The sequence below is a fragment of the Budorcas taxicolor genome, chromosome 10 (genome assembly GCF_023091745.1).
Source record: "Budorcas taxicolor isolate Tak-1 chromosome 10, Takin1.1, whole genome shotgun sequence".
Lineage (NCBI taxonomy): Eukaryota > Metazoa > Chordata > Mammalia > Artiodactyla > Bovidae > Budorcas > Budorcas taxicolor.
Window position 1 is genome coordinate 8,504,937 of NC_068919.1, and position 22,957 is coordinate 8,527,893.

General features: G+C 44.7%; 1 non-coding gene across 1 annotated transcript; it reads left to right on the plus strand.

Annotated features, from left to right (window-relative positions):
- Positions 1–2,733: 2,733 nt before the first annotated feature.
- Positions 2,734–2,806, plus strand: TRNAY-GUA (transfer RNA tyrosine (anticodon GUA)). Its single transcript has one exon. It is a non-coding gene; the product is annotated as a tRNA-Tyr (tRNA).
- The last annotated feature ends 20,151 nt before the right edge of the window (positions 2,807–22,957 follow it).

Sequence of the window (22,957 nt, forward strand, 5' to 3'; positions counted from 1 at the left end):
ATTGCCTCTTTCCCATTTCCTATTTACCCCATCCATAACTTCAGATATAGTTTGTGTTATTTGTGATTCTGTCATTCATGATTTCTTTTATCATTATTATTTTACTTGTGTGTGTGTGTGTTTCCTACTTTTTTTTCTCTTCTGTTTTTGTCTCTTTTTGTCCTTTAAATTTGTCCTTTGTGATTTTTTTTTACAGCTCTTTTTTTGATGTGCACTGTTTTTTAAAAAGTCTCTATTGAATTTGTTACAGTATTGCTTCTGTTTCATGTTTTGGATTTTTGACCTTGAGGCATGTGGGATCTTAACTTCCTGACCAGGGATCAAACTCACACCCACTACCCTGGAAGGCAAGGTCTTAAACCCTGGACCACCAGGGAAGTCCCTGTCCTTTGTGATACTTAAACTCTCATCATTCTGCCTCACCCCTCTCCCCCATTTTCTACTCAAGTATTAAATATATCTATTTAGTTTTGACTGTCAATGGATGTATTTCATTTCTTTTTTTTTTTTTAATTTTTTATTTTTTTTCATTTTTTTCATTTTTTTAATTTTAAAATCTTTAATTCTTACATGTGTTCCCAAACATGAACCCCCCTCCCACCTCCCTTCCCATAACATCTCTGTGGGTCATCCCCATGCACCAGCCCCAAGCATGCTGTATCCTGTGTCAGTTCATTTCTAAAAGAACTATCTATCATCTGATCCTTTTCTTTTCCCATGATTTTCTCTTTTCCATTATATATCCTATTCCTTCTTTCATTTTGAAGTCTTCTAAAGCATACTCACTTTGTAGTCATCTATAGATTGATCTAGTTTCTCTGTTTCTTGGGGCATTATTTCCCCTGTAAATTTCACAATCTGACACTCGGTGGTTTCCTCCTATGATTAATTTTTATTACAAGCTTATTTTCAGCAGGGTTTTTTTTTTCCTTTGGGGGAAGAGCTGTGTGCCTGGGGTGTTAGATTGTCCATTCACTGTGGCTGCCAGTTTGCTTCTGCAGGAGTCCCAGAGATATCACCAGCTCTCAACTCGCTTTTATGTTTCTTCTCAGCCCGGTATTTCTGTCTTACAGCGAAAATTCAGAACTCATCAGTGTTGACACAGGCATGGTTTCAAGTTTTTGTGGATGAATTCTTTTTTCACCTGTAGCCTGAGGGCACAGGGACTTACTGATCCTGTTTTTACCAGTAGCCTGGCTCTCAGGAACTCAGATTTTGCAGATTGCTCAACTCCTGTTGCCTTCATTCATCACACCAGACAGCATCCTATTGACTGCAAGGGTGTTAAAATCCCCACCTAGTCCAAACACACTGCCATGGCCTTAGTTCCTACTTACAGCTCAGCCTCTAAGGTCTCTCTTTGTTTCTAGAGTATGGAGAGTTCCCTTTCTTTCCAGTGTTTCTCAGTAGTAGTAGCTGAAAGGGAACTCCTCCATCAATTCAGAGGTTCTCTTCACACTTTTGGGATGTAATTTTATAATAATGAAAGGTAGGGTTTACAAGAAAGACATAAGATTTGGGAATCTGTATGTGTTGAATCACAGTGCATCAAAATGTATGAAGCAAAATTTGTTAGAAGTACAGTCATAGTGGAGACTTTAACAAGCTACACTGAGACTTTACCAAATCTAGAAAGTAAAAGTGAAGCACCACACAAGGGTCTGAGCATTACTATAGACAAGGCAGGTTAGTACATGTATATCACACAGTAACCTAGAGGCAGTGAATATACATTTTCTGATGCTCATTTGACATGAAAACCCTCAAGAATTTAAACAGCAGCTGACAGAGTTGAATTGCTCACGGCTTGTTGCCAAAGGCATTTGCCGTAACTGCGTCACAGAAGGTCATCTCTTTTGGATCCCTCGTGTGTCCAACTCAGATGTGAACTCTGTGGGTGGGCTGCTGGAGTTGTCCTCTGAACCATCTCCAGCTCTGCAGGTACATCACAGAGGCACCTGGTTCAGCTGCAGTCCAGAGACAGGGTCATATCCAACTTCGGCTATTTCTGTGCAGACCGCAGATCCTTGAAGCAGGACTACCCTCCTTACCAGCATCCAACTCAACAAACCCCCTGCCCACTTACCTGGTAGCCACTACCCAGTAACTCCTACTGCCAATACCATGAGATTTGCTTTGAAAACTTTGCAGCTTATTATTGCTTGTAATTATGAAAAATTGAGGGGAAAACCCTGAAATGCCTATCAAAGGGGGGATGGATAAATAAAATGTGGCATATCCATATTATTGTGATATGAATTTTATCCTAATATCCTAATATTCTAGTGTATTATGATATGAACCCTTATAGTAGCCATTAGAAGGAATAGGAGACTTTCCTGGTGGCTCAGTGGTAAACAATCCACCTGCAGAGCAGGAGCCGCAGGAGACGCGGGTTCAACCCCTGCGTCAGGAAGATCCCCTCGAGGAGGGCATGGCAACCTACTTCAGTATTCCTGCCTGAAGAATCCCATGGACAGAGGAGCCTGGTGGGCTACAGTCCATAGCGCTGCAAAGAGTCAGGACACGACTGAAGCGACTTAGCACACATGGACACAGAAAGAATGGACTGTCCCTATATATACCATAGTATATCCACGTGTAAAACATCTTTGTGTAATGTCAACTCATGACGTAATAAAAAGGAAAGTGCGGCATAAAACATGCATTCATTTACATGAATTTTGAAACACAATATGTATTATTTAAAGATAAATGTATATATGTAAGACTTCCCTGGTGGCTCAGATGGTAAAGCATCTGCCTGTAATGCAGGAGACCCGGGTTCAATCCCTGGGTCAGGAAGATCCCCTGGAAAAGGAAATGGCAACCCACTCCAGTACTCTTGCCTGGAAAATTCCATGGACAGAGGAGCCTGGTAGGCTACAGTCCATAGGGTCTCAAAGAGTCAGACATGACTGACTTCACTTTCTTCTTTCTTTCTTTCTATATACATGTAAAATTACTACAGATGGTTGGGATATACACTAAAACCATGATAGTTGCTTCCAGGGACTGGGCTGAAGAAACAGAACTTGGCTGGGGACAACTATAATCTGTTTTATTTAATTTATTTTATATAAATGCTGCTGCTGCTGCTGCTAAGTCGCTTCAGTCGTGTCCGACTCTGTGCGACCCCATAGACGGCAGCCCACCAGGCTCCCACGTCCCTGGGATTCTTCAGGCAAGAATACTAGAGTGGGTTGCCATTTCCTTCTCCAATGCATGAAAGTGAAAAGTGAAAGTGAAGTCGCTCAGTCGTGTCCGACTCCTAGCGACCCCATGGACTGCAGCCTACCAGGCTCCTCCGTCCGTGGGATTTGCCAGGCAAGAGTACTGGAGTGGGGTGCCATTGCCTTCGCCTATATAAATGCTACTGAGGCAAATATGATAAACTGTTAATAAGGGTCACTTCTGAGAGGAAAAATATATGTGTTCATACATGTTAGTCTTTTTGCATTTTTCTCTTTTTTTTTTGCAACTTTATTGAGGTATAAATGATGTACAGTAAACTGCACATATTTAAAGTATACAGTGTGATCAATTTTGACAGACGTATACACCCATGAAAGCATTACCACATGAAGACAATGAATATTTACATCACTTCCAACAGTTTCTTCAAGCCCTTTTGAATCCATTTCTCCTTCCTGCCTTGGACTTGGGCAAACATTGATTTGCTTTCTGTCATATAGATTAGTTTGCTTTTTGTAGAATCTTATATGAATGAAGTCCTACCGCATGTGCTTTTCTTGGGCTTGGTGGTGGTGGGTGTTTTGGGGTCGCTCAGTCGTGTCCAACTTTGCAACCCCATGGACTGCAGCACGCCAGGCCTCCCTGTCCATCACCAACTCCCGGAGTCCACCCGAATCCATGTCCATCAAATCGGTGATGCCATCCAGCCATCTCATCCTCTGTCGTCCCCTTCTCCTCCTGCCCCCAATCCCTCCCAGCATCAGAGTCTTTTCCAATGAGTCAACTGTTCACATGAGGTGGCCAAAGTACTGGAGTTTCAGCTTTAGCATCATCCTTCCTATGAACACCCAGGACTGATTTCCTTTAGGATGGACTGGTTGGATCTCCTTGCAGTCCAAGGGACTCTCAAGAGTCTTCTCTAACACCACAGTTCAAAAGCATCAATTCTTTGGCACTCAGCTTTTGGCTCAGATCATGAACTCCTTATTGCCAAATTCAGACTTAAATTGAAGTAAGTAGGGAAAACCACTAGACCATTCAGGTATGACCTAAATCAAATCCCTTATGACTACACAGTGGAAGTGGGAAATAGATTTAATGGACTACATCTGATAGATAGAGTGCCTGATGAACTATGGACGGAGGTTCGTGACATTGTACAGGAGACAGGGATCAAGACCATCCCCATGGAAATGAAATGCAAAAAAAGCAAAATGGCTGCCTGGGGAGGCCTTACAAAGAGCTGTGAAAAGGAGAGAAGTGAAAAGCAAAGGAGAAAAGGAAAGATATAAGCATCTGAATGCAGAGTTCCAAAGAATAGCAAGAAGAGATAAGAGAGCCTTCCTCAGCGATCAATGCAAAGAAATAGAGGAAAACAACAGAGTGGGAAAGACTAGAGATCTCTTCCGGAGAAGGCAATGGCACCCCACTCCAGTACTCTTGCCTGGCAAATCCCATGGACGGAGGAGCCTGGTAGGCTGCAGTCCATGGGGTCACTAGGAGTCGGACACGACTGAGCGACTTCACTTTCACTTTTCACTTTCATGGATTGGAGAAGGAAATGGCAACCCACTCCTGTGTTCTTGCCTGGAGAATCCCAGGGACATGGGAGCCTGGCGGGCTGCCGTCTCTGCGGTCACACAGAGTTGGACACGACTGAAGCGACTTAGCAGCAGCAGCAGCAGCAGCAGCAGAGATCTCTTCAAGAAAATTAGAGATACCAAGGGAACATTTCATGTAAAGATGGGCTTGATAAAGGACAGAAATGGTATGGACGTAACAGAAGCAGATGATATTAAAAAGAGGTGGCAAGAATACACAGAAGAACTGTACAAAAAAGATCTTCACAACCAAGATAATCATGATGGTGTGATCACTCATCTAGAGCCAGACATCCTGGAATGTGAAGTCAAGTGGGCCTTAGAAAGCATCACTACGAACAAAGCTAGTGGAGGTGATGGAATTCCAGTTGAACTATTTCAAATCCTGAAAGATGATGCTGTGAGAGTGCTGCACTCAATATGCCAGCAAATTTGGAAAACTCAGCAGTGGCCACAGGACTGGAAAAGGTCAGTTTTCATTCCAATCCCAGGTTGAGGGTCGTTCATTTCTGCCTCAATTTCCTCTGCTGAGCAATTGAGGAAGAAGTTCTCATTTCACCTTCCTGCATCTCTTAAGCTTCAGATCAGAGAATTCTTATTCTAAGTTCAACCTGATATCATTATTGGTCTGTGACCTAAAGTGACTTTTGTTTTTTTTTGGCTGGACAGGGAGCCATTGTTTCTGTGGGAAAATGCCCAGTTTTCTTCTTTTTTCTTTTTTAAATCAACCTTCTCCTCAAGGCTTCCTCTGCTCAGTGCCTGGGGTTTTATTTTTATTTATCTAGTTAAAATTTTATTTATTTATTTTTGGCTGTCTGGGTCTTCATTGCGGTGCATGGGCTTCTCACCGAGGTGACTTCTCTTGTGTCAGCACAGGCTTAGCTGCTTTGCTACATGTGGGATCTTCCCAGGCCAGGGATTGAACCCATGTCCCCTGCAATGGCAGGCTGATCCTTAACCTCTGAACCACCAGCGAAGTCATCCAAATTTCAAATAACTGATCTACAAAGAAAGTTTTGAAACATAACTTGTTATGTGCCAGCCAGGAACTCCTTAGGTATATAAATCTTTGTACAATGAGCTATGTTGTAATGGAAATATTTTTACAGATATAATTCTTAATCTATAGCCAATATCAGTCATTAAAACATACTGTTCAGTCCTGGGGCCCATAAGAGTAGGATGTTATGGAGAAATTGGAAAGGAGCCAGTGGAAACAAAGAAAATGATGGAAGGTTTTGAAAAATAGCCCTTCAGGGAAAAGTCTACATTAGTTCAGAGAAGAGAGCTGTGAGCAGACTGAATATCAGCCTTCAAACTATAAAAGGATGTTACATTATTGACACCTAGTCTTTCTTCTGTGTGTTCACAGAGGGAGATAGGAGAGAAAATGAGCGTCAGCTGCAGCAGAAGGATGTAGTCTGGTCAGAGGTCCCCAGCCTCTGAAGGTCAGAATCCAGTCTCAAGTAACCATGCGTCTTTCTCACAAGGGAGGACGTCATTCTTGAGGTTTTTCAAAAGGTCTCTCTGCTCAGTGGCAGGCTAACATCTGTCCAGATGGTTTGCACATAGTACTATTTAGGAAACTGATGAACTCTGTCCAAACACAGAAGGTACTTCAAGGCTGCAAAGAGTAAAGGAAGGCAAGAGGAAAAGACCAGACAAGGGAGCGCAAAGCCTTCTCTCCATCCATCGTGTGACAAGGCTGCTCCAAACAGCAGGGCCCCTTGGAGTGGAGTATATGGTTGTGGGGGGTGGGGGCAGCCCCTCTGCCCTCTGGGAGGCTGGGCCACCTCTCAGGGGCTGGAGGCCATCCTTGTCATCAGTGTGCTTTCAGGGACTGGTGACAAACCAGAAATGCCTCTGGAAGAGAGCAACTGGGGTCAGAAACTGGAAGCTGGGTTACATGAGGAATAGTTGGGGGAACCACGTGTACGGACCTGGAGAAGATAAGCTGGAAACCAGGCAGGAGAAGAAAGTTTCCAATATTTGAGGTGCTGTCGGGCTCAGGAGAGATTAGAATGGTGCCGTGTGCAGCCCCAGAGGGAAAAGCAGAGCCAGTGGGCACGGACTGCAGGGGTAGAGTGTCAGCTGGAAAGGAGGAAGCGTTTTGTAACGGGAGATACTCAAAGAGGACTGAGACGCCTAGTGATACAGGAAGTGTTTGAGCAGAGACTGGATGAGAATCTCACAAGATCGTTGACAGAAGAATTTCTGGCTCTTTCCCCAACCCACCCCCGACCCCAATCAAGGGAAAGTTCTTAGAGAGTGAGCTGAGCTACCAACAAAACATCTTTCACCAGGTGCTCAGGAAAGGTGTTCTTTGCGTTTCAACCACTAGAGGGCGTCAGGACAGCAGCGTTCCAGAACCGTCATCCAGGCTCTTTAAGTAGCAACTGATATCAATCTGGTCCTGGCTCCTGCCTCCTTTATTCTGCCTTCTACCTCTCCTCCACGAATCTTTCCGGAATGCTTGCATCTGATTAAATTCTTTAGTATCCAAGGAGGGGACTCTGTGCGTCCTGAGGCACAATTACCTGTTGTTTGTACTTTAAAGCTGGGTTTATTAATTGTATAAATAGATTAAACAATATTCCTCTGAAAATTCGAATACTCTCTGTACAACTAAAAAAAATTAAAATTTATGAATTTAACCAATATAACATTTTCCAGCCATTTAAACGTTAATTTACAAGCTAGCTGATTTTGTCTAAAATCATGAGTATCCTATATCTGAATCTTTTAAATGCTACAAGTCCTTTAAAAGTAGAAACATATATATTGAATTATTGAAATAATTACAACACCATTATATTTATACTTATGCTATTATAAAGTACTTGCACCCTTTTTTCTCCTTTCTCACTATACTTACTCTTATGAATATTCTTATACTCTCCTGAGGATAGAGTATCTTTAAAAATACATATTTCTTGCAAATCAAGACCACAATGAGGTACCATTTCATGCCAGTCAGAATGGCTGTGATCCAAAAGTCTACAAGCAATAAATGCTGGAGAGGGTGTGGAGAAAAGGGAACCCTCTTACACTGTTGGTGGGAATGCAAACTGGTACAGCCACTATGGAGAACAGTGTGAAGATTCCTTAAAAAACTGCAAATAGAACTGCCTTATGACCCAGCAATCCCACTGCTGGGCATACACACGGAGGAAACCAGAATTGAAAGAGACACGTGTACCCCAATGTTCATCGCAGCACTGTTTATAATAGCCAGGACATGGAAGCAACCTAGATGTCCATCAGCAGATGAAGGGATAAGAAAGCTGTGGTACATATACACAATGGAGTGTTACCCAGCCATTAAAAAGAATACATTTGAATCAGTTCTAATGAGGTGGATGAAACTGGAGCCTATTATACAGAGTGAAGTAAGCCAGAAAGAAAAACACCAATACAGTATACTAACACATATATATGGAATTTAGAAAGATGGTAATGATAACCCTCTATGTGAGACAGCAAAAGAGACACAGATGTATAGAATGGACTTTTGGACTCTGTGGGAGAGGGAGAGGGTGGGATGATTTGGGAGAATGGCGTTGAAACATGTATACTATCATGTAAGAAACGAATCGCTAGTCTAGGTTCGATACAGGATACAGGATGCTCGGGGCTGGAGCACTGGGATGACCCAGAGAGATGATATGGGGAGGTTGGTGGGAGGGGGGTTCAGGATTGGGAACTCATGTACACCTGTGGTGGCTTCATGTCAATGTATGGCAAAACCAATACAGTATTGTAAAATAAAAAAATAAAATAAAAATACGTATTTCTGTACCTTTATGGTGACATAGTAATTATGTCAAACTCAAAAGCAAAAAAAATCAGGTAGCTCAGGTTGGAGATGCTGGGTTTTAAAACTTCTTACATTTAAAATCTTCCCATGTACTTAAAATTCAAATGCATCTAGTCAATTAAACTTAAAGACACAAGGTTATATTTTTGGTACCTACAAGTGGAGTGCTGCTCTAACAAATACCTAAAACAGTGAGATTGACTTGGAACTGCTTAGAGGCTAGAAGAATTTTGAGGAACATGATAGAAAAAGCCTAAATTGCCTTGAACAGACTGTTAGTAAGAATTCAAACTTGGAAGATGCTGCTGCTGAGTACTAAAAGGAAGTGAGAAATGTGGTATTAGAAACTGGAGGAAGAGGGTTGCTTGTTAGGTAGTAACAGAAAGCTTAGCAAAACTGTGTCCTGCAGTTATGTGTGAAGCAGAACAGGTAAGTGATGAACTTGTTTATCTGGCTAAGGTTTCCAGGCAAAAGGTTGAGGGTACCACCTAGTTCTTAGTTGCTGCATATAGTAAAATGCTAGAGGAGAAAGATAAAATGAGGGAAGAGCTGTTCAACAAAAAGGAACTGGGACTTGATGATTTTGACAGTCCCCAGTCTCTCCAAATGGCAAAAGATGTTTAAAGTGAGAAATGACTTTCTAGCAGGTGGCATAGAGATAAACCCTGGCCTAGAAAAAAAGCCAAGTGGTTATTGTACAAGCGGTTTTATTAAAACCTTGGAAAGATCCAAGGATCAGAATTATATTCAGTCCCATGACAGGCCTTCTTTAGAGATGAAGGGTGTGCCTCATACAACATCTCAAATGATAAGGCCTGTCTGAGTTGTCCCTTAACCATCTCAGCATCTTCACCCTAGGTGAAGGAGTGCCTGTCTCAGGAAACTGAGGATGTTGCTTAAGTGTAAGGCAAATTGACAGGAGACCCACAAAGTATTTAAGAATTTTTTTCTTCCTTTTTTTTTTTTTTTTGGCAAAAGCACTGCCAACTTAAACTAAAAGGGACAGAAAGAGTAAAAACTGAAAGGAGGCGGTTAGGTCTCCAAAATTCTACTGGCAGGAAGCAGGATAATAAACATACTCAACTGCATATGTTCTGCCTTTCATGAAAAACGTAACATGACTCAGAGGGTGGAGGCAAGAGCTACCAGGGATTATTCCCAGAACTTAGGATCTAATCAAGGAACCAGTAACAATTTGCCAGGCTGAATTTCAAAATCTCTTTGGATTTTGGATGGGTAACTCCTTTTTACCTTTCATATATTCTCTCCCATTTTAAATAGAAAGTCAATTACTATTTTACTGTGCCTAGCCCTCTGCTGTGTGTTGGATGCTTGGGAGTTAGTAGGTTGCCTAGTTTTGCAGACTGAGAGTAACTATACTCAAAGAGACTCCTCCATACCTGGACTTGATTTAGATGATGAGATTCTAGACTTTGAACAGATGCTCTAATGGGATGAGCTTTTTGGGGAAATTGGAAGGGAATAAATGTCTTTTTCATGTGGTAGATACACAAATCACTGGGGAAGGTAGACTGTGCCGGACCGACTCTAGGGTAATCCTTAGGTTCTGCACCAACTGGCTTGAACCTTTGTGTGATCTCTTCCTCTTGAGTGTGAACGGGACCTGTGAAGTGCTTCTAAATAGTGGAGCTTGGCAAAGTCAATTGGATATGTGTGATTATGTGCACACGATTCTATTACATAAAATTGCATTTCATCTTGCTAGGAGACCTTGCCCCTGCTGTCTTTGAAGGAGTAAGCTGCCTTGCCCTGAGCTTCCATATGCACCAAGGAGCTGAAGGCAGCCTCCAAGTGATGGTCAGCAAGAAGATAAGGTCTTCAGTCTGACAGGCTGCAAGAAACTGAAATACTCCAATAGCAGTATGAGCTTGGAACAGATCTGACTCCAGTCAGACCTTTGAAGTCTATACACAGGTAAGCAGGGAGGGAAGGTCATGAGCAGGCTGGTATCTCAGGAACGTGAGCCAGAACCCCACAAAGACAGGTTGAAGCTCATATTTGTTCTTGTTGTCTTTGAACTTTAGACAAGGGTGTCCTGCAGAAGCTGGAATCCTTCATCATGGAACTAAACACATACACCTGGCCCAGGAGTCAGGTCCGCTGAAAGGGAAGCCAGAGAAGGAGAGCCATTGCACGGCCGGATGCTGCTTCACACCGGTGGGGTGAGTCAGCTCCAAAATTACTTATCCAGGCACTGAAATATAGCATCGTGTAAACTTACCTAACCTTAAATATTTCTAACCTGTTAACAGTGTGGGAACAATTCTCTGCTACATTTCCCCTTAAAATCACAAGTCTCGTTTGCACTTTCAAAAGTTGGCCACGGCTACCCAGTGGAGCGTTCTCTTGTATTGTTGTATTACTTTGTGTGTATCCATTTATCTCATAACAGAAATTTGGCTTTTCAGTTTTTGAATGTTATGAATAATGCTACTGTACATGCAAGTCATGGTGTAGACATACGCTTTTACTTCTCATGGGTGGATTCCTAGGAGTGGAATCGTTAGGTTGTGTGGTAGATGTACGTCTAACGTTTAAAGAAGCTGCCAAACTGTTTTCCACTGTGGTTGAACTATTTCACATTCTTATCAACAATGTGTGAAGATTCCAGTTCTTCCGCAGCCTCACAAACATCTGGTGTTGTCTCTGTTTTGCATCCTCACTGTTTCAGTAAGTGGATAGTAGAATCTGCTTGTAGTTTTCATTTGCATTTCCCTATGGGCATCTTTCCACAAGCTTATTAGACATCTGTGCACCACCTTTAGTGAAGTATCCAGTTGCCCCCAGGTGTAACTCACTCATTTGTTGACTTTTCTCCCTTCCCCATTTCCCTCACTTCTGTTTCCTAAGATAACTCCCCCCAGCAAATTATCTGCACAAGACTTATCTCAGGGTGTGTTTTCAGAGACACCTAAGGCAGGCATCGTATTTGGTCCCTTGACAAATTGAGGTCTGTCCATGGAACGGCCATCGGGAGAATTAGGGGCTAGCAATGACATGATATTAAAACAATGACAATAGCTGAGGAAACTGGAGAAGAGAAAGCTCACAGAAATAATGATAGTCATTTTTAAATACCTGGAAAACATTCATGTAGAAGAGGATCGGGGAGACAGGAGCACCAATTCGAGGTTATAGATCAGATGTTATGCAGTGTGCCAAGGCCTGTATTATCTTATTCCAGCTTAAAGCAATCCAGGGAGGCAGTTACTATCTTTATCTTTCAGATGAGCAAACTGAGGTACAGAGAGTTGAAGGAATTTTCTCAAGGTCCAAAGTTAACAAGCATTTTCACTAAGATTCGAAGCCACACCTACTTTGCCCCGGCTTGCATCTTCTTGGTGTCTTGTGCCTATTGCACTAATGGGTGAGACGGGGACCAACAGGCAGATGTTCTGAGTCCGCCCAATTGTCTTTATATGAATGCAGGGCTTGACAGAGATTGTTTAGATGTCCGCCAATGCTATTTTCTCTTTCTGGATGGAGGAACATTTCATGTTCCAGCTTCCTTTGCAATTAGACTGGGGCCATGTACCAGAGTTCTGGCAAATGGAAATGTGCAGATGTGAGGCACCTGGTATTCTCTTTCTCTCCCGCTTTCTTTTTTGGCCTCTTGGGCAGCTGAAAGCGGAGAACCCAGTAGAGGACTCTGGGAAGGTCCTGGGAGAAGGCAGAGCCACCAGAGAGAGGGTGCATGGATCCCAGGGCCTGGGGTGGAACAGAGCACCTGGAGTGTTCACCACACCGGGCTGGGACATGAGCAACAGGTGAACATACGTTTGATTAAGCTGCTGAGATTTAGGAACTGTCATACAACTGACATTCCCTAAGAAACCCTGAACTTCCTGTCTCAGAAAGCATGCAAACAGGGATCAAATGTTCAGTTGCCAAGGCTGTTGTAAAAGATTTCTGGGGCAATGGACCAGATGACCTGCAAAAATGATAGTTAATGTTTATTGAGCTATTATAGATCAGGCTTGTATGTGCATTCTTTCATTTAAAGTCTACGGTATACTTTATCACGCTCATTTTATACATGAGGAAAGCAAGGCACAGAGGAGTTAGGTTACTTGCCCAAGGTCACACAGCAGGTAAGAGGTAGAACCAGACTCCCTTCGTACTGCTTCCAGGTACCTCGCTCTCAGTCACTACTCCCATTCATCTCTAAAGCTGAGACTTGGAGACTAAATCAGTTTTGTCCATGCAGGAATTTTTTCTTTGATTTTATTTTGAGATTTCAGACTATATGTGACAATGAACAGATTTCACACAGAAATTCTGTTTTCCAGTGCCTCTTGAAAGTCAGAAGATCTGCCAAAACTGGCTTACAGGCCATGATGGCAGCAGGCAGGTGGAGCTGAGCACTGTTTATTCCCCTTCAGGTGGGGAATAAACCTGTCTCCTCACTTAGGTTATTATCAAGCTCCAGGAGCTTTTGATTTAGTGAACCCTGGAAGGTTCCATCTAAAGCTACATTCTCCCCAGTCACAGGGTCTGGCATCTAAGAGAAACTCAGCAAGTGTACACAATAAATGAATAAAAGCAGAACCCAGATCCTCTCAGCCTCCCCTCTTCTTCCAGCTCTCCCTCCTGTGATTGGGAACCAGGGAATCTGAGTCCCTCAGTGATAACACAGAAGACGAACTTCCCTTTGGTTCCAAGCAGCCAGGACCCAGGTGAAGGCACCTACAAATGCTGTGCCTGACTTTGGCTCATGCTGACACCTTCTCCCAACTGCAAACGTTCACTTCTTTGTGACTAGTGTTTGTTCTGAAGAACCAGCCAGAAATGGGGCTCAATGGCCAGGCAGGTTGTCTGGTTCTGTCTCAGATTAGGTTGCGCACAATGGGCCCTTTGTACAGTGTGTAGAGCGTGGCGTGGAGAGGCAGGCATGCCTGCTCACAGCTTCGGAGCCTCTCTCATAACAGCGCTGAGGACGGACAGGCATGATTTAATCCTGGTGCAGAGCAGCCGCAGACTACTGGACTTCTGTGTGGCTCCCTAAGCCTTGCGCACGGGGAGCTTTCCTCCCAGGTCATCAGCCGAGCTCATTTGGAGGAGTGCGGGTCTGGGGCACGGCCCGGATCAGCAGCCCTGACGCACACAGCCTCAGCATAAGCTCCAGCCTCACTGATCGCCTTAGCGGGGCCCAGGCCCGCCGCTCCCCACCTCCACCTGGGATGGTGCTGCCTGTCCCCGGACCGCTGGTGACTTGGCATCAGGGAGGAGAAGGGGAACACAAGGGCTCCTGCTTGTTGGCCTGGAGGTAGAAAGGGGGTTCCCCGTAGTCTCTGACTTCTGAGGCTCGTATTGGGTAGCAAAGTGGATTGCTTAAGGCAGCTGTTCTGGATCTGAGGTCACCCCCACCCCCAGGGGGGCATTTGCTAAGCCTGGACACACTTTTGATGTTAGTGCATCCCCCCCCCCCATTTCCATGGGGGCAGGGAGCGCTGCTGGCTTCTCATGGACATATCTCAGAGCGCACAGCCCCACCTCAGAGAATTCCCCATCCCCAAATGTCGAAAGTGCCGAGACTGAGAAAGCTTGCCTCAAAGCCTGAGAGCTTTTATTCCTTTTTTTAAGCTTCAAAATTATAAAAAGTAATTTATTACTTTACAATCAGAAAAAATAAGTTGTTTTAAATATAGGTAAATATGTTGGACTTCCCAAGTATCACCTTCTTTCACTATTTATAATAGAGTTGGCACACAGAAGATACCCAGTACCTATGCATGCAATAAATGGATGGCTACTTTACTGGTACCCTTTGTTTAGCTGTTTATGAGTGGTCACCGCTCTCGCTGAAGCAGCATGCAGCTCTTTTAGGGGGAGGGAGGAAGTCCTGGACCCCTTGTTCAGTCATCCATTCATTTTCTGCTTCGGGCCTTTGTGTGTGGGCCCCTGACTGAGCCCTGGTGGCTCAGAGGGTAAAGCACCTGCCTGAAACGCAGGAGATCCAGGTTCGATCCCTGGGTCAGGAAGATCCCCTGGAGAAGGAAGTGGCGGCCCACTCCAGTACTCTCGCCTGGAAAATCCCATGGACAGAGGAGCCTGGTAGGCTACAGTCCATGGGGTTGCAAAGAGTCAGACATGACTGAGCAACTTCACTTTCTTTCCCTGACTCCCACGGCACGTTTTTAAATGAAATGTTGTCAGTTTACTAATAAGGCTGGCCTCTCCCTTTCCTCAATCCTAGTGCTATTATTTGGGCGGATTTGATTTCGTGAATTTCCGGTCCATTGTAGGAGAACCAGATTTGGTATTGATATGGATTATCGCTGTAATGCTGTGTGTGTGCGTGTTTTAACCAAGAAGGAAACATTTTATAATTGAAAGATTGAATTGTTACTTGTAATCCCTGAGTCAAAAAATCTCAAACTTAAGGATTTTATATATTGGCCAAAACGAGAGGCCAGGCGGAACCTGAGTTTACGTCTGGCACTCCTCGGCACCCGCAAAATCGCTGACGGCTGCGCGGCTCTGAGGGCTCTGCTCCTCCCGCGCGGCCGATGGTTTCTTTATGCCGCTGTCGCCAGCCGAAGCTCTATCAGATACTGTGTGCTTGTTCTACTGTCTGCGTCCTCTTCCAGGTGTGAGTCCTCTGAGAGCAAGGACCTTCTTGCTTATTCACTGCCCTGCCTTGAATGGCACCTGGCACCTTGGGGGTATGTCACGCGAATTTTCTGAATGAATAAATGGCAGAGCAGAGGGGCTCAGAGACTGAATGGCCTCCCTAAGGTCACGCTGAGCCCAGCCAGGAGATGCAGCTGTATAACCAGGTCCGGGCCCTCTCATCTGGCTCGCCCCAGCTCCCCCAGCAAATACCCGGCTAGGCAAGCTCCTCTAACACGGCAGAGTTGCCCACGGAGTCTCAGGGGCACAGGGGTGGGGGATGGCATCCTCGTCTCCTATGTGGGAGGGGCCCCTGGAGGGGGATCTTGGGACGTGACCCTTGGGGTGACCTACGTGCTTGGCCTGGGCCCGAGGAATTTCTTCAGATGCAGGACTATCAGACTAAAACGGGGAAGGCCGCAGTTCAGCTGGGCTGAGCGGCCGGCCTGTGTGACAGTGACGTGCGGGAAAACCCGCGGCGCCCTGCAGTGGCTGCCGCCTCCAGGAAATGCTTTGCAGGGTCAGAGAACCAGGGACTCTTAGAGGTGGAAGGAAGAGATCCTAATGACCACTGAGTCCAGGAGCTGTAGACTCGTCAGTGGGCCCGAAACCGTGAGAAATGGGTGGGGATTGCAAATTGGGAAATACCTGTCCTTTGTGAAAGGAGGTGGTGGCCCTCAACTCGAGGGGAATGTTGACCTGTGGGAGTAAGAGCCCGTCAAGCCAGCTGGGCTTATTTTTTAAAGAGAACCCTGAAATGTGTGCTGGTGTGTGTGCGAGATAAAGAAACACACTGATTTTTAAGCGTTGGCATTGCTTTAATTGAAGTGTGAGTGTTGGGCAGTGTAAGAGAGTGTAGCTGCAGGCCGGGTCCAGCTCACAGGCTGCTGACTAGGGACCGCGGCAGCCTGCTGTCTCAGTCTACACAGGGGGAAACTGAGGCACAGAGCATAGTGAATGCACGGCCAGGAGTGTGGGGTCCAGGCCCTCGAGCAAAGAGCTTCATTTAAAAATCCCTTTCTGGAGGCCCCCCTGCACTATCAGTGGGAGCACACATGGTGCCACCAGCATGGAGAACAGTGTGGAGAGTCCTGAAAAAACGAACAATAGAGTTCCCACGTGACCCAGCAATGCCATTCCTCAAAAAGATACGCGCAGCCTTATGTTCATAGCAGCACTGTTCACAGGAGCCAGCACACGGGAGCAACATAATGTGCACTGGGAGAGGACTAGTAAGGGAGATGTGGTGCGCATACACGGGGGAATACGATTCACCCACAGGAAAGACCGAAATAATGCCATTGCAGCAACACGGTGAACTGGGAGATTGCTCTAATAACTGAAGTAAGTCAAACAGAGAAAGATATCTCATGACATCACTTGTATGTGCAATCTATGACACAGATGAACTTATTTCTGAAACAGAAACGGACTCACAGACACAGGGAACAGATTCAGGGCTGCCAGGGCAGTGGAAGGCAGGGGCGGTGACGGGACGGTGGGGAAGGGGCAGAGCAGGAGTTTGGGATGAACAGATTCAGACTATTATGTAGAGACTGGGTAACAGCAAGGTCCTCCTGTATAGCAGAGAACTATATTCAACATCCTATGATAAACCATGGTGGAAGAGAACATAAAAAAGAATGTGTGTGTGTGTGTATATATATATATATCTTTGCTGTACAGCAGAAATGCACACAGCATTGAAAATCACCTATGCTTTAATTAAAAAACCATTTTCTATAAAGATTAGTTAATTTGGCAAGAGAGGAGGGATATTGTAAAGAAAAAAATTAATTGAGCACCTACTAGGTTTCAGACAGTTGGTGATTGCACTGTATAAAGTCACACTCAGCTTTTACAACCCTTTGAGCAAGTCACTTAGTCTCGCTGTGCTTGTTTCCTTGTGTAAAGTGTAAAGTGTAAATAATAGTAGGGGAGTCCTGAAGCTGTGGTACAGATGAAAGATTCATATGAAATGTTTGAAACCGATTGCCTGTTTTGGCCCTCAGCGCCATTGAGGTCAGTGTTATCCTCATCCTCACTGTACATGTGAAGAAACTGATTTCTGAGAGGTTATTTAAGTTGCCCATGATTGTCCAGCAATAAATTAGAACCAAGAATTGGACCCTGGTTGTCTGGGTCCAATTATAATTACATTGTCTGACTATAATTTCTCTACTTCCCTCGTTATACAGCTAGGCTGGTGTTATAAATTCAAGATAAGAAAAACAAAAACGGCCCATTTTTCTCCTTGGTAATCATTGTACAGACAGCCAAGGTCGAAAGTTAAGTTCTGTGGTATTTCCCTACACTTTCAGCTGAGTATCATCTGTGATGATAGAAGAGAAAATGTTACACAGATATTTAAAATGGTGGATAATAAAATAGTTTCTCCTTGGGCATTCACTATGCAGTTTGGGGGCAGCTAATTTATCTTGCTAATTATGTTTTGCTTAAGCTGATTTTAAAATTAGTCTGTTTACCCTGGGCTCATACTGATTAACAGCAGGGAGAGGTGGCCTAGGAACATCTTGGGTGGTAGAGGAAGGCTATCTTGAGATTTGGAGAAATTTCCTGGATAATTTTCATGGAGCTATGGGTAGGTAGAAGGCTGGTGTGTTGATGGTACTCTGACTATAGATAATCATCAGGATCTGTTGTCAGAGTATTTAAATATAAGGCTGTGACTCAGAGTCACAGCCTGAGAGTTGAATGGACTCAGAGTTGAATGGACCCCAAGCTCCTCCTTGCTTAGTCTTTAGCGCTGAGAGTTCAGCCAGCCAACATAGGTAAATCAATCAAGGAGATGGAAAAAGGAGGTCTAGCTGGAGGTAACTCCAGAAATTTCCTTGCAGTAGGTGTCCAACAAAGATACAGTGCCTATTATATTTAGTGACTTATGCCAGGAGCTCAGACCGCCACGATGAATAAGGCTATTGTCTCACCCTGTGGAATTCCACAATCTATTAAAGAAAACAGACTTGTAAACACACACCACAGCCCATTGGGATCAGGGTTATAAAGAAGATAGGATCAGAGTAGGGCAGAGAAGAGACAGTGACAGTCTGCCTACTCAGGAAGAGGAACCTTCCATCTCTCTCACTTCTGCTCCCTTTATGTTGGCAGCGGGAGCAGGAACCTCTGCAGGCTCCGTGTCAGCTGACTTCCAGCTAGTCCAGCCAACGGGAGGCAAGGGTGCCAGACTGGAGGGTTGCAGAGAGAGGCAAGTCAGGGTGTTTCTCCTCCTTTTTCACAGCGTATGGGTCTCTACCATGACTGCACCTCCTGCTGGACAGGCCCACCAGGATACAGCCTCCTCAAGGTGATCACGGCCCCTGGGCCCCGGTTACCTCCTCCCGTTGCCCTTCTAGCTTAGAAATGGTTGCAGCTTTTTGCAGATGCTAATCTCACTGTTCCCCAGCTGGTGACTCAGTGTTTTCCATCACCTGCTTTGAAACCAATCCCCTGCAATTAATTCACACCATGTGAATGCAGAGAGTCATTTCTGTATTTCAGGGTGGGCTCTAGTGGATGTAGAGAGCTGCCAGGGGAGCTGATGCTCGAACTGGCTTTGAAAGGGAAAGAAGAAATTTGCTAGGTAAAGATCCAGAATGTCCTAAATACAGTAGGAAGTGGAAACACTTGAGCGTGGAGATCCAGGAGGGGCAGGCCACCCTCCCAGTGGTGAGCCACTGAAGACCTTCAGAAACAGCTTAAAGTGTGTAGGTATTTTAGAAAGCTCTCCTGGCTAATTCTGCTCAGTACAGGTTGCTAAAGAAAATAGCAGGGTGGGCATGAAGCCTATTTAGAGGCAAACAATTCAGACCAGAAGCCACTGAGGCTTGAATTATGAGTGTGACAGATAGGAAAGGTCATACCCTAGATGCGAAGTGAAGAGAGAGTTGCTCAGTCGTGTCCGACTCTTTGCACCCTAGATATTACACTCTTAATTAATTCCAAGAAAAGAAACTCCTTATATTCCTGGCACATAATAGGTGCTCAATAAATATTTGTTGACTGAATTAATACTCCAATAACTTCTTTTCTCCTTCTGGATATTATGAAGAATGCTCGTATAAATAGTGAGGACCAGTTTTTGTGTGGACACATTTTCATTCCTTTTAGTTATATACCGAGGAGTGAAGTCTCTGGGTCATATGGTAATTCTGTGTTTAACTGTTTGAGGACCTGCCAGAGTGTTTTCCAAAGTGGCTACACCATTTTACATTCCCATCAGCAGTGTATGGATTCTGATTCCTCTGTGTCCTCACCAACATTTGATATTATCCAGTTTTTTTTTGTTGTTGTTATAATCACTTAAGGGGTAGGAAGTAGTAAGTCACTGTGATTTTGATTTGCATGGCCCTATGATTAATGATAGTGAGTCTCTTTTTGTGGGCTTATTGGCCATTTATGTGTCTTTGGAGAAATGTCTATTCAGGTCCTTTGCCCATTTTGAAAACCTCAGTTGTGCCCTTCTTTCCCCACATTTCTTTCCCTCCACCAGAACCCGAGGTGCTGTGACAACACTGGGTTGGCAGGGCAGGAATGGAGGTGCAGACGCAGAGAATGGGCCTGGGGACACAGCGGGGGAAGGAGAGAGTGGGGTGGCTGAGACAGTTGCACTGACGTCTGCACACTAGTGTAACATAGATAACTGGTGGGAACCTGCCATATAGCACAGGGCACTCAGCCCCCTGCTCTGTGAGGACCTTGAGGGGTAAGATGATGGGGATGGAGGGGGAAAGGAGGTTCAGGAGGGAGGGGACAGCTGGATACTTATGGCCGATTCCTGCGGTTGTACGTCAGAAACTAGCACACCATTGTAAAGCAATTATCCTCCAATTAAAAGCAAATTTAAAAAATATTGGGTTGGCCCAAAGGTTCATTCGGGTTTTTCTGTAAGATGTCATGGAAAAACCTGGACAAACCTTTTGGCCCAGCCAATGCTTGACGTGCCCTGTGGAGCCTGTTAGAGCAGAAGGCAGAGTCTCTAGATCTGTGCTTGCTTTTTGGAGGACAGCTTGGGGTTCACAGCATTCTAGATCAGCTCTCTCTATTTACTGAATGCCCTTCCCCATTCGAGTCTTTCAATTAGCAGGTGTTTACTAAGCACTGACATCCAAATAGGTGGTGTTTACCCAGCACTTATCAGGCTCTGTGCTCAACACTTGCCATGCGTTGTCTCGGCCCTCATTACCACTCAGTGAAGTGGTGCCACTTCTGTCCTCATTTTATCGATAAAGAAGACACACAGAGGCTGAGTGAGCTGCTGCAGTCACGCAGCTAGTAAGTGACAGAGCCGGAATTCGTACCCAGGTGTCTGACTCTGCAGCCCCGGCTCTGAGCCACTAGGCTATGCTGCCTAGCGCTGTGTGTGGTGTTATTTTCTTTATATTCTTTGGGGATAGAAAGAAAGCTGGCAGGAGGAAGATGTGAATACCCAAAGAGTCAACTTTGAGGCTAAAAATATAAAGCAATTCAAGGCAACAAAGGGAAATCTGCCATAAGCCAGAATGTGATTATCGTCTGACAGGGATAACGAGAGGGGTCATCCAACACTAGGAGAATCAAGGGAGGAGGCTTAAGGAAGAAGCTAGGATTTGACGTGTGGTTTTCCTGCTAGTGAAGGGGACATGCGGAACTCCTCTGAAACGATGTAAGACCAACTTGGAGGTCGCTAGTGGGCTGGCGCAAGTTGCAGCAGAGAATTAAAGGAGCAATTAGTATGGACGGTAAAAAGCCATCTGGGTGATCCTCTAGCTCTGAGATTCTGTGGCTGGAGCCTGGAGTGAATGGCCAATGGGTGGAATCACCTTTCTAACTTCTCTGCTGGACACCCGTAGCAGACTCATTTCGTACGTGTTCCTATTTTTAGGTTGACATAGGCCTTTGCTGGGACTGCAATTTTCCTTTAGGAGTGGCCTCTTCCTATGGTTTATCTCACACATCACCTGTGATCACAGCAGCAAAGGCAGATCCCAGTACAGCCAAGAAGGAGACACCATCCCGCCCGGTCCTTCCTCGGGAGGATGGAAGGGCAAGCATCGCCTGAGACTTGAGCTGACTCCGTGATGGCCTGGTCATTCTGTAACTCAGGAAAGTGGCCCCAGCAGGAGGAAGCTGGAGTGTCTGAGAAGGAGGCAAGAGAAAGCCTGCTTGTCCCCTGAAATAAAATCTGTTATCGTTTTAGTCTATTATTCTTTCTCTTGGGGAAGTCCTTTCCTACTCCACTTGGTCTAAGTGGGACTCAATCATATGTAGCACAGAGGAGAGGATATAACCTAGCTGGTCAGTCGGACGACTCAGCGGGCCCCCTGGCTGGTGACAGGGATGCCTCTTGTTCTCCAATCATCATGAATCTGCATGCCCACCTGTAGTCTTTGTGTCTAGACATCCTGTTGTAGCAAAAGGACCTTACTTATACACTGACAGCTTTTCTTCTGGGAAGGAGAGATCCGAAAATGTCTTTTCCTCCCAGCCCTCACCAAACCTAACTAATTTAAAAAAATCAGTTTGAGAAAGATAAATTCTATTGGTTTTTAAATTTATATTTCTTTGGTTTATAAAGAGCTGGAGTCTTTTTTTTTTTTGTCATTGTCTTTTTTTTGTTTTCCACTTTTTTCCCTTTGGCTGCACTGTGCAGCATGCGGGATCTTAGTTCCCTGACCAGGGCTCAAACCCATACCCTCTGCAATGGAAATGCAAGTCTTAACCACTGGACCACCAGGGAAGTCTCTTTCCCCACTCCCCCCAATTTTTTTAAATTGAAGTATAGTTGATTTACAGTATCATGTAAGTTTCAGGTGTATAGCACAGGGATTTGTTATATACATATGTGTATATACACACATACACACACACACACTTTTATGTATATATACTATTTCAGATTCTTTTCCCTGATAGGTTATAACATGATACTGAGCATAGTTCCATCTGCTATGAAGTAGGTCCTTGTTGGTTATCTATTTTATACATAGTAGCATGTATATGTTAAGTCCAGCCTCCTAAATTATCCCCTCCACCCCTCTTTTGCCTTTGGTAACCTTAAGTTTGTTTTTTGTGTCTGTGAGTCTCTTTCTGTTTTGGAAATAACAAAACATTTGTGTCTTTTTTTTTTCTTTTTTAGCTTCTGCACATAAATGATATCATTTGATACTTGTCTTTCTCCATGTTGGCTTCCCTGGTGGAGCTGAGGTTAAAGCGTCTGCCTGCAATGCAGGAGACCTGGGTTCGATCCCTGGGTCAGGAAGACCCCCTGGAGAAGGAAATGGCAACCCATTCCAGTATTCTTGCCTGGAGAATCCCATGGACAGAGGAGCCTGGTGGGCTACAGTCCACGGGGTCGCAAAGAGTTGGACACGACTGAGCGACTTCGCTTTCACTTTCACTTTTCTCCATCGGACTTGCTTCACTTGGTTTGATAATCTCATCCCTGTTGCGGCATATGGCATGGTTTCGTTCTTTTTGGTGGCTGAGTAGCACTCCTGTGTGTGTGTGTGATGTCTTGCTTTATCCATTCGCCTGTCAGTGGGCATTTAGGTCGCTTCCATGCCTATCTTGGCTGTTGTAATAGTGCTGCTGCAAACATCGGGTTACATGTATCTTTTCAGATTAGAGTTTCTGTTTTATATTTCTTTGATTTATAAAGCATTGGAGTTATTTCCATATTTGCTGGCCATTTACATTTCTTCTTTTACAAATC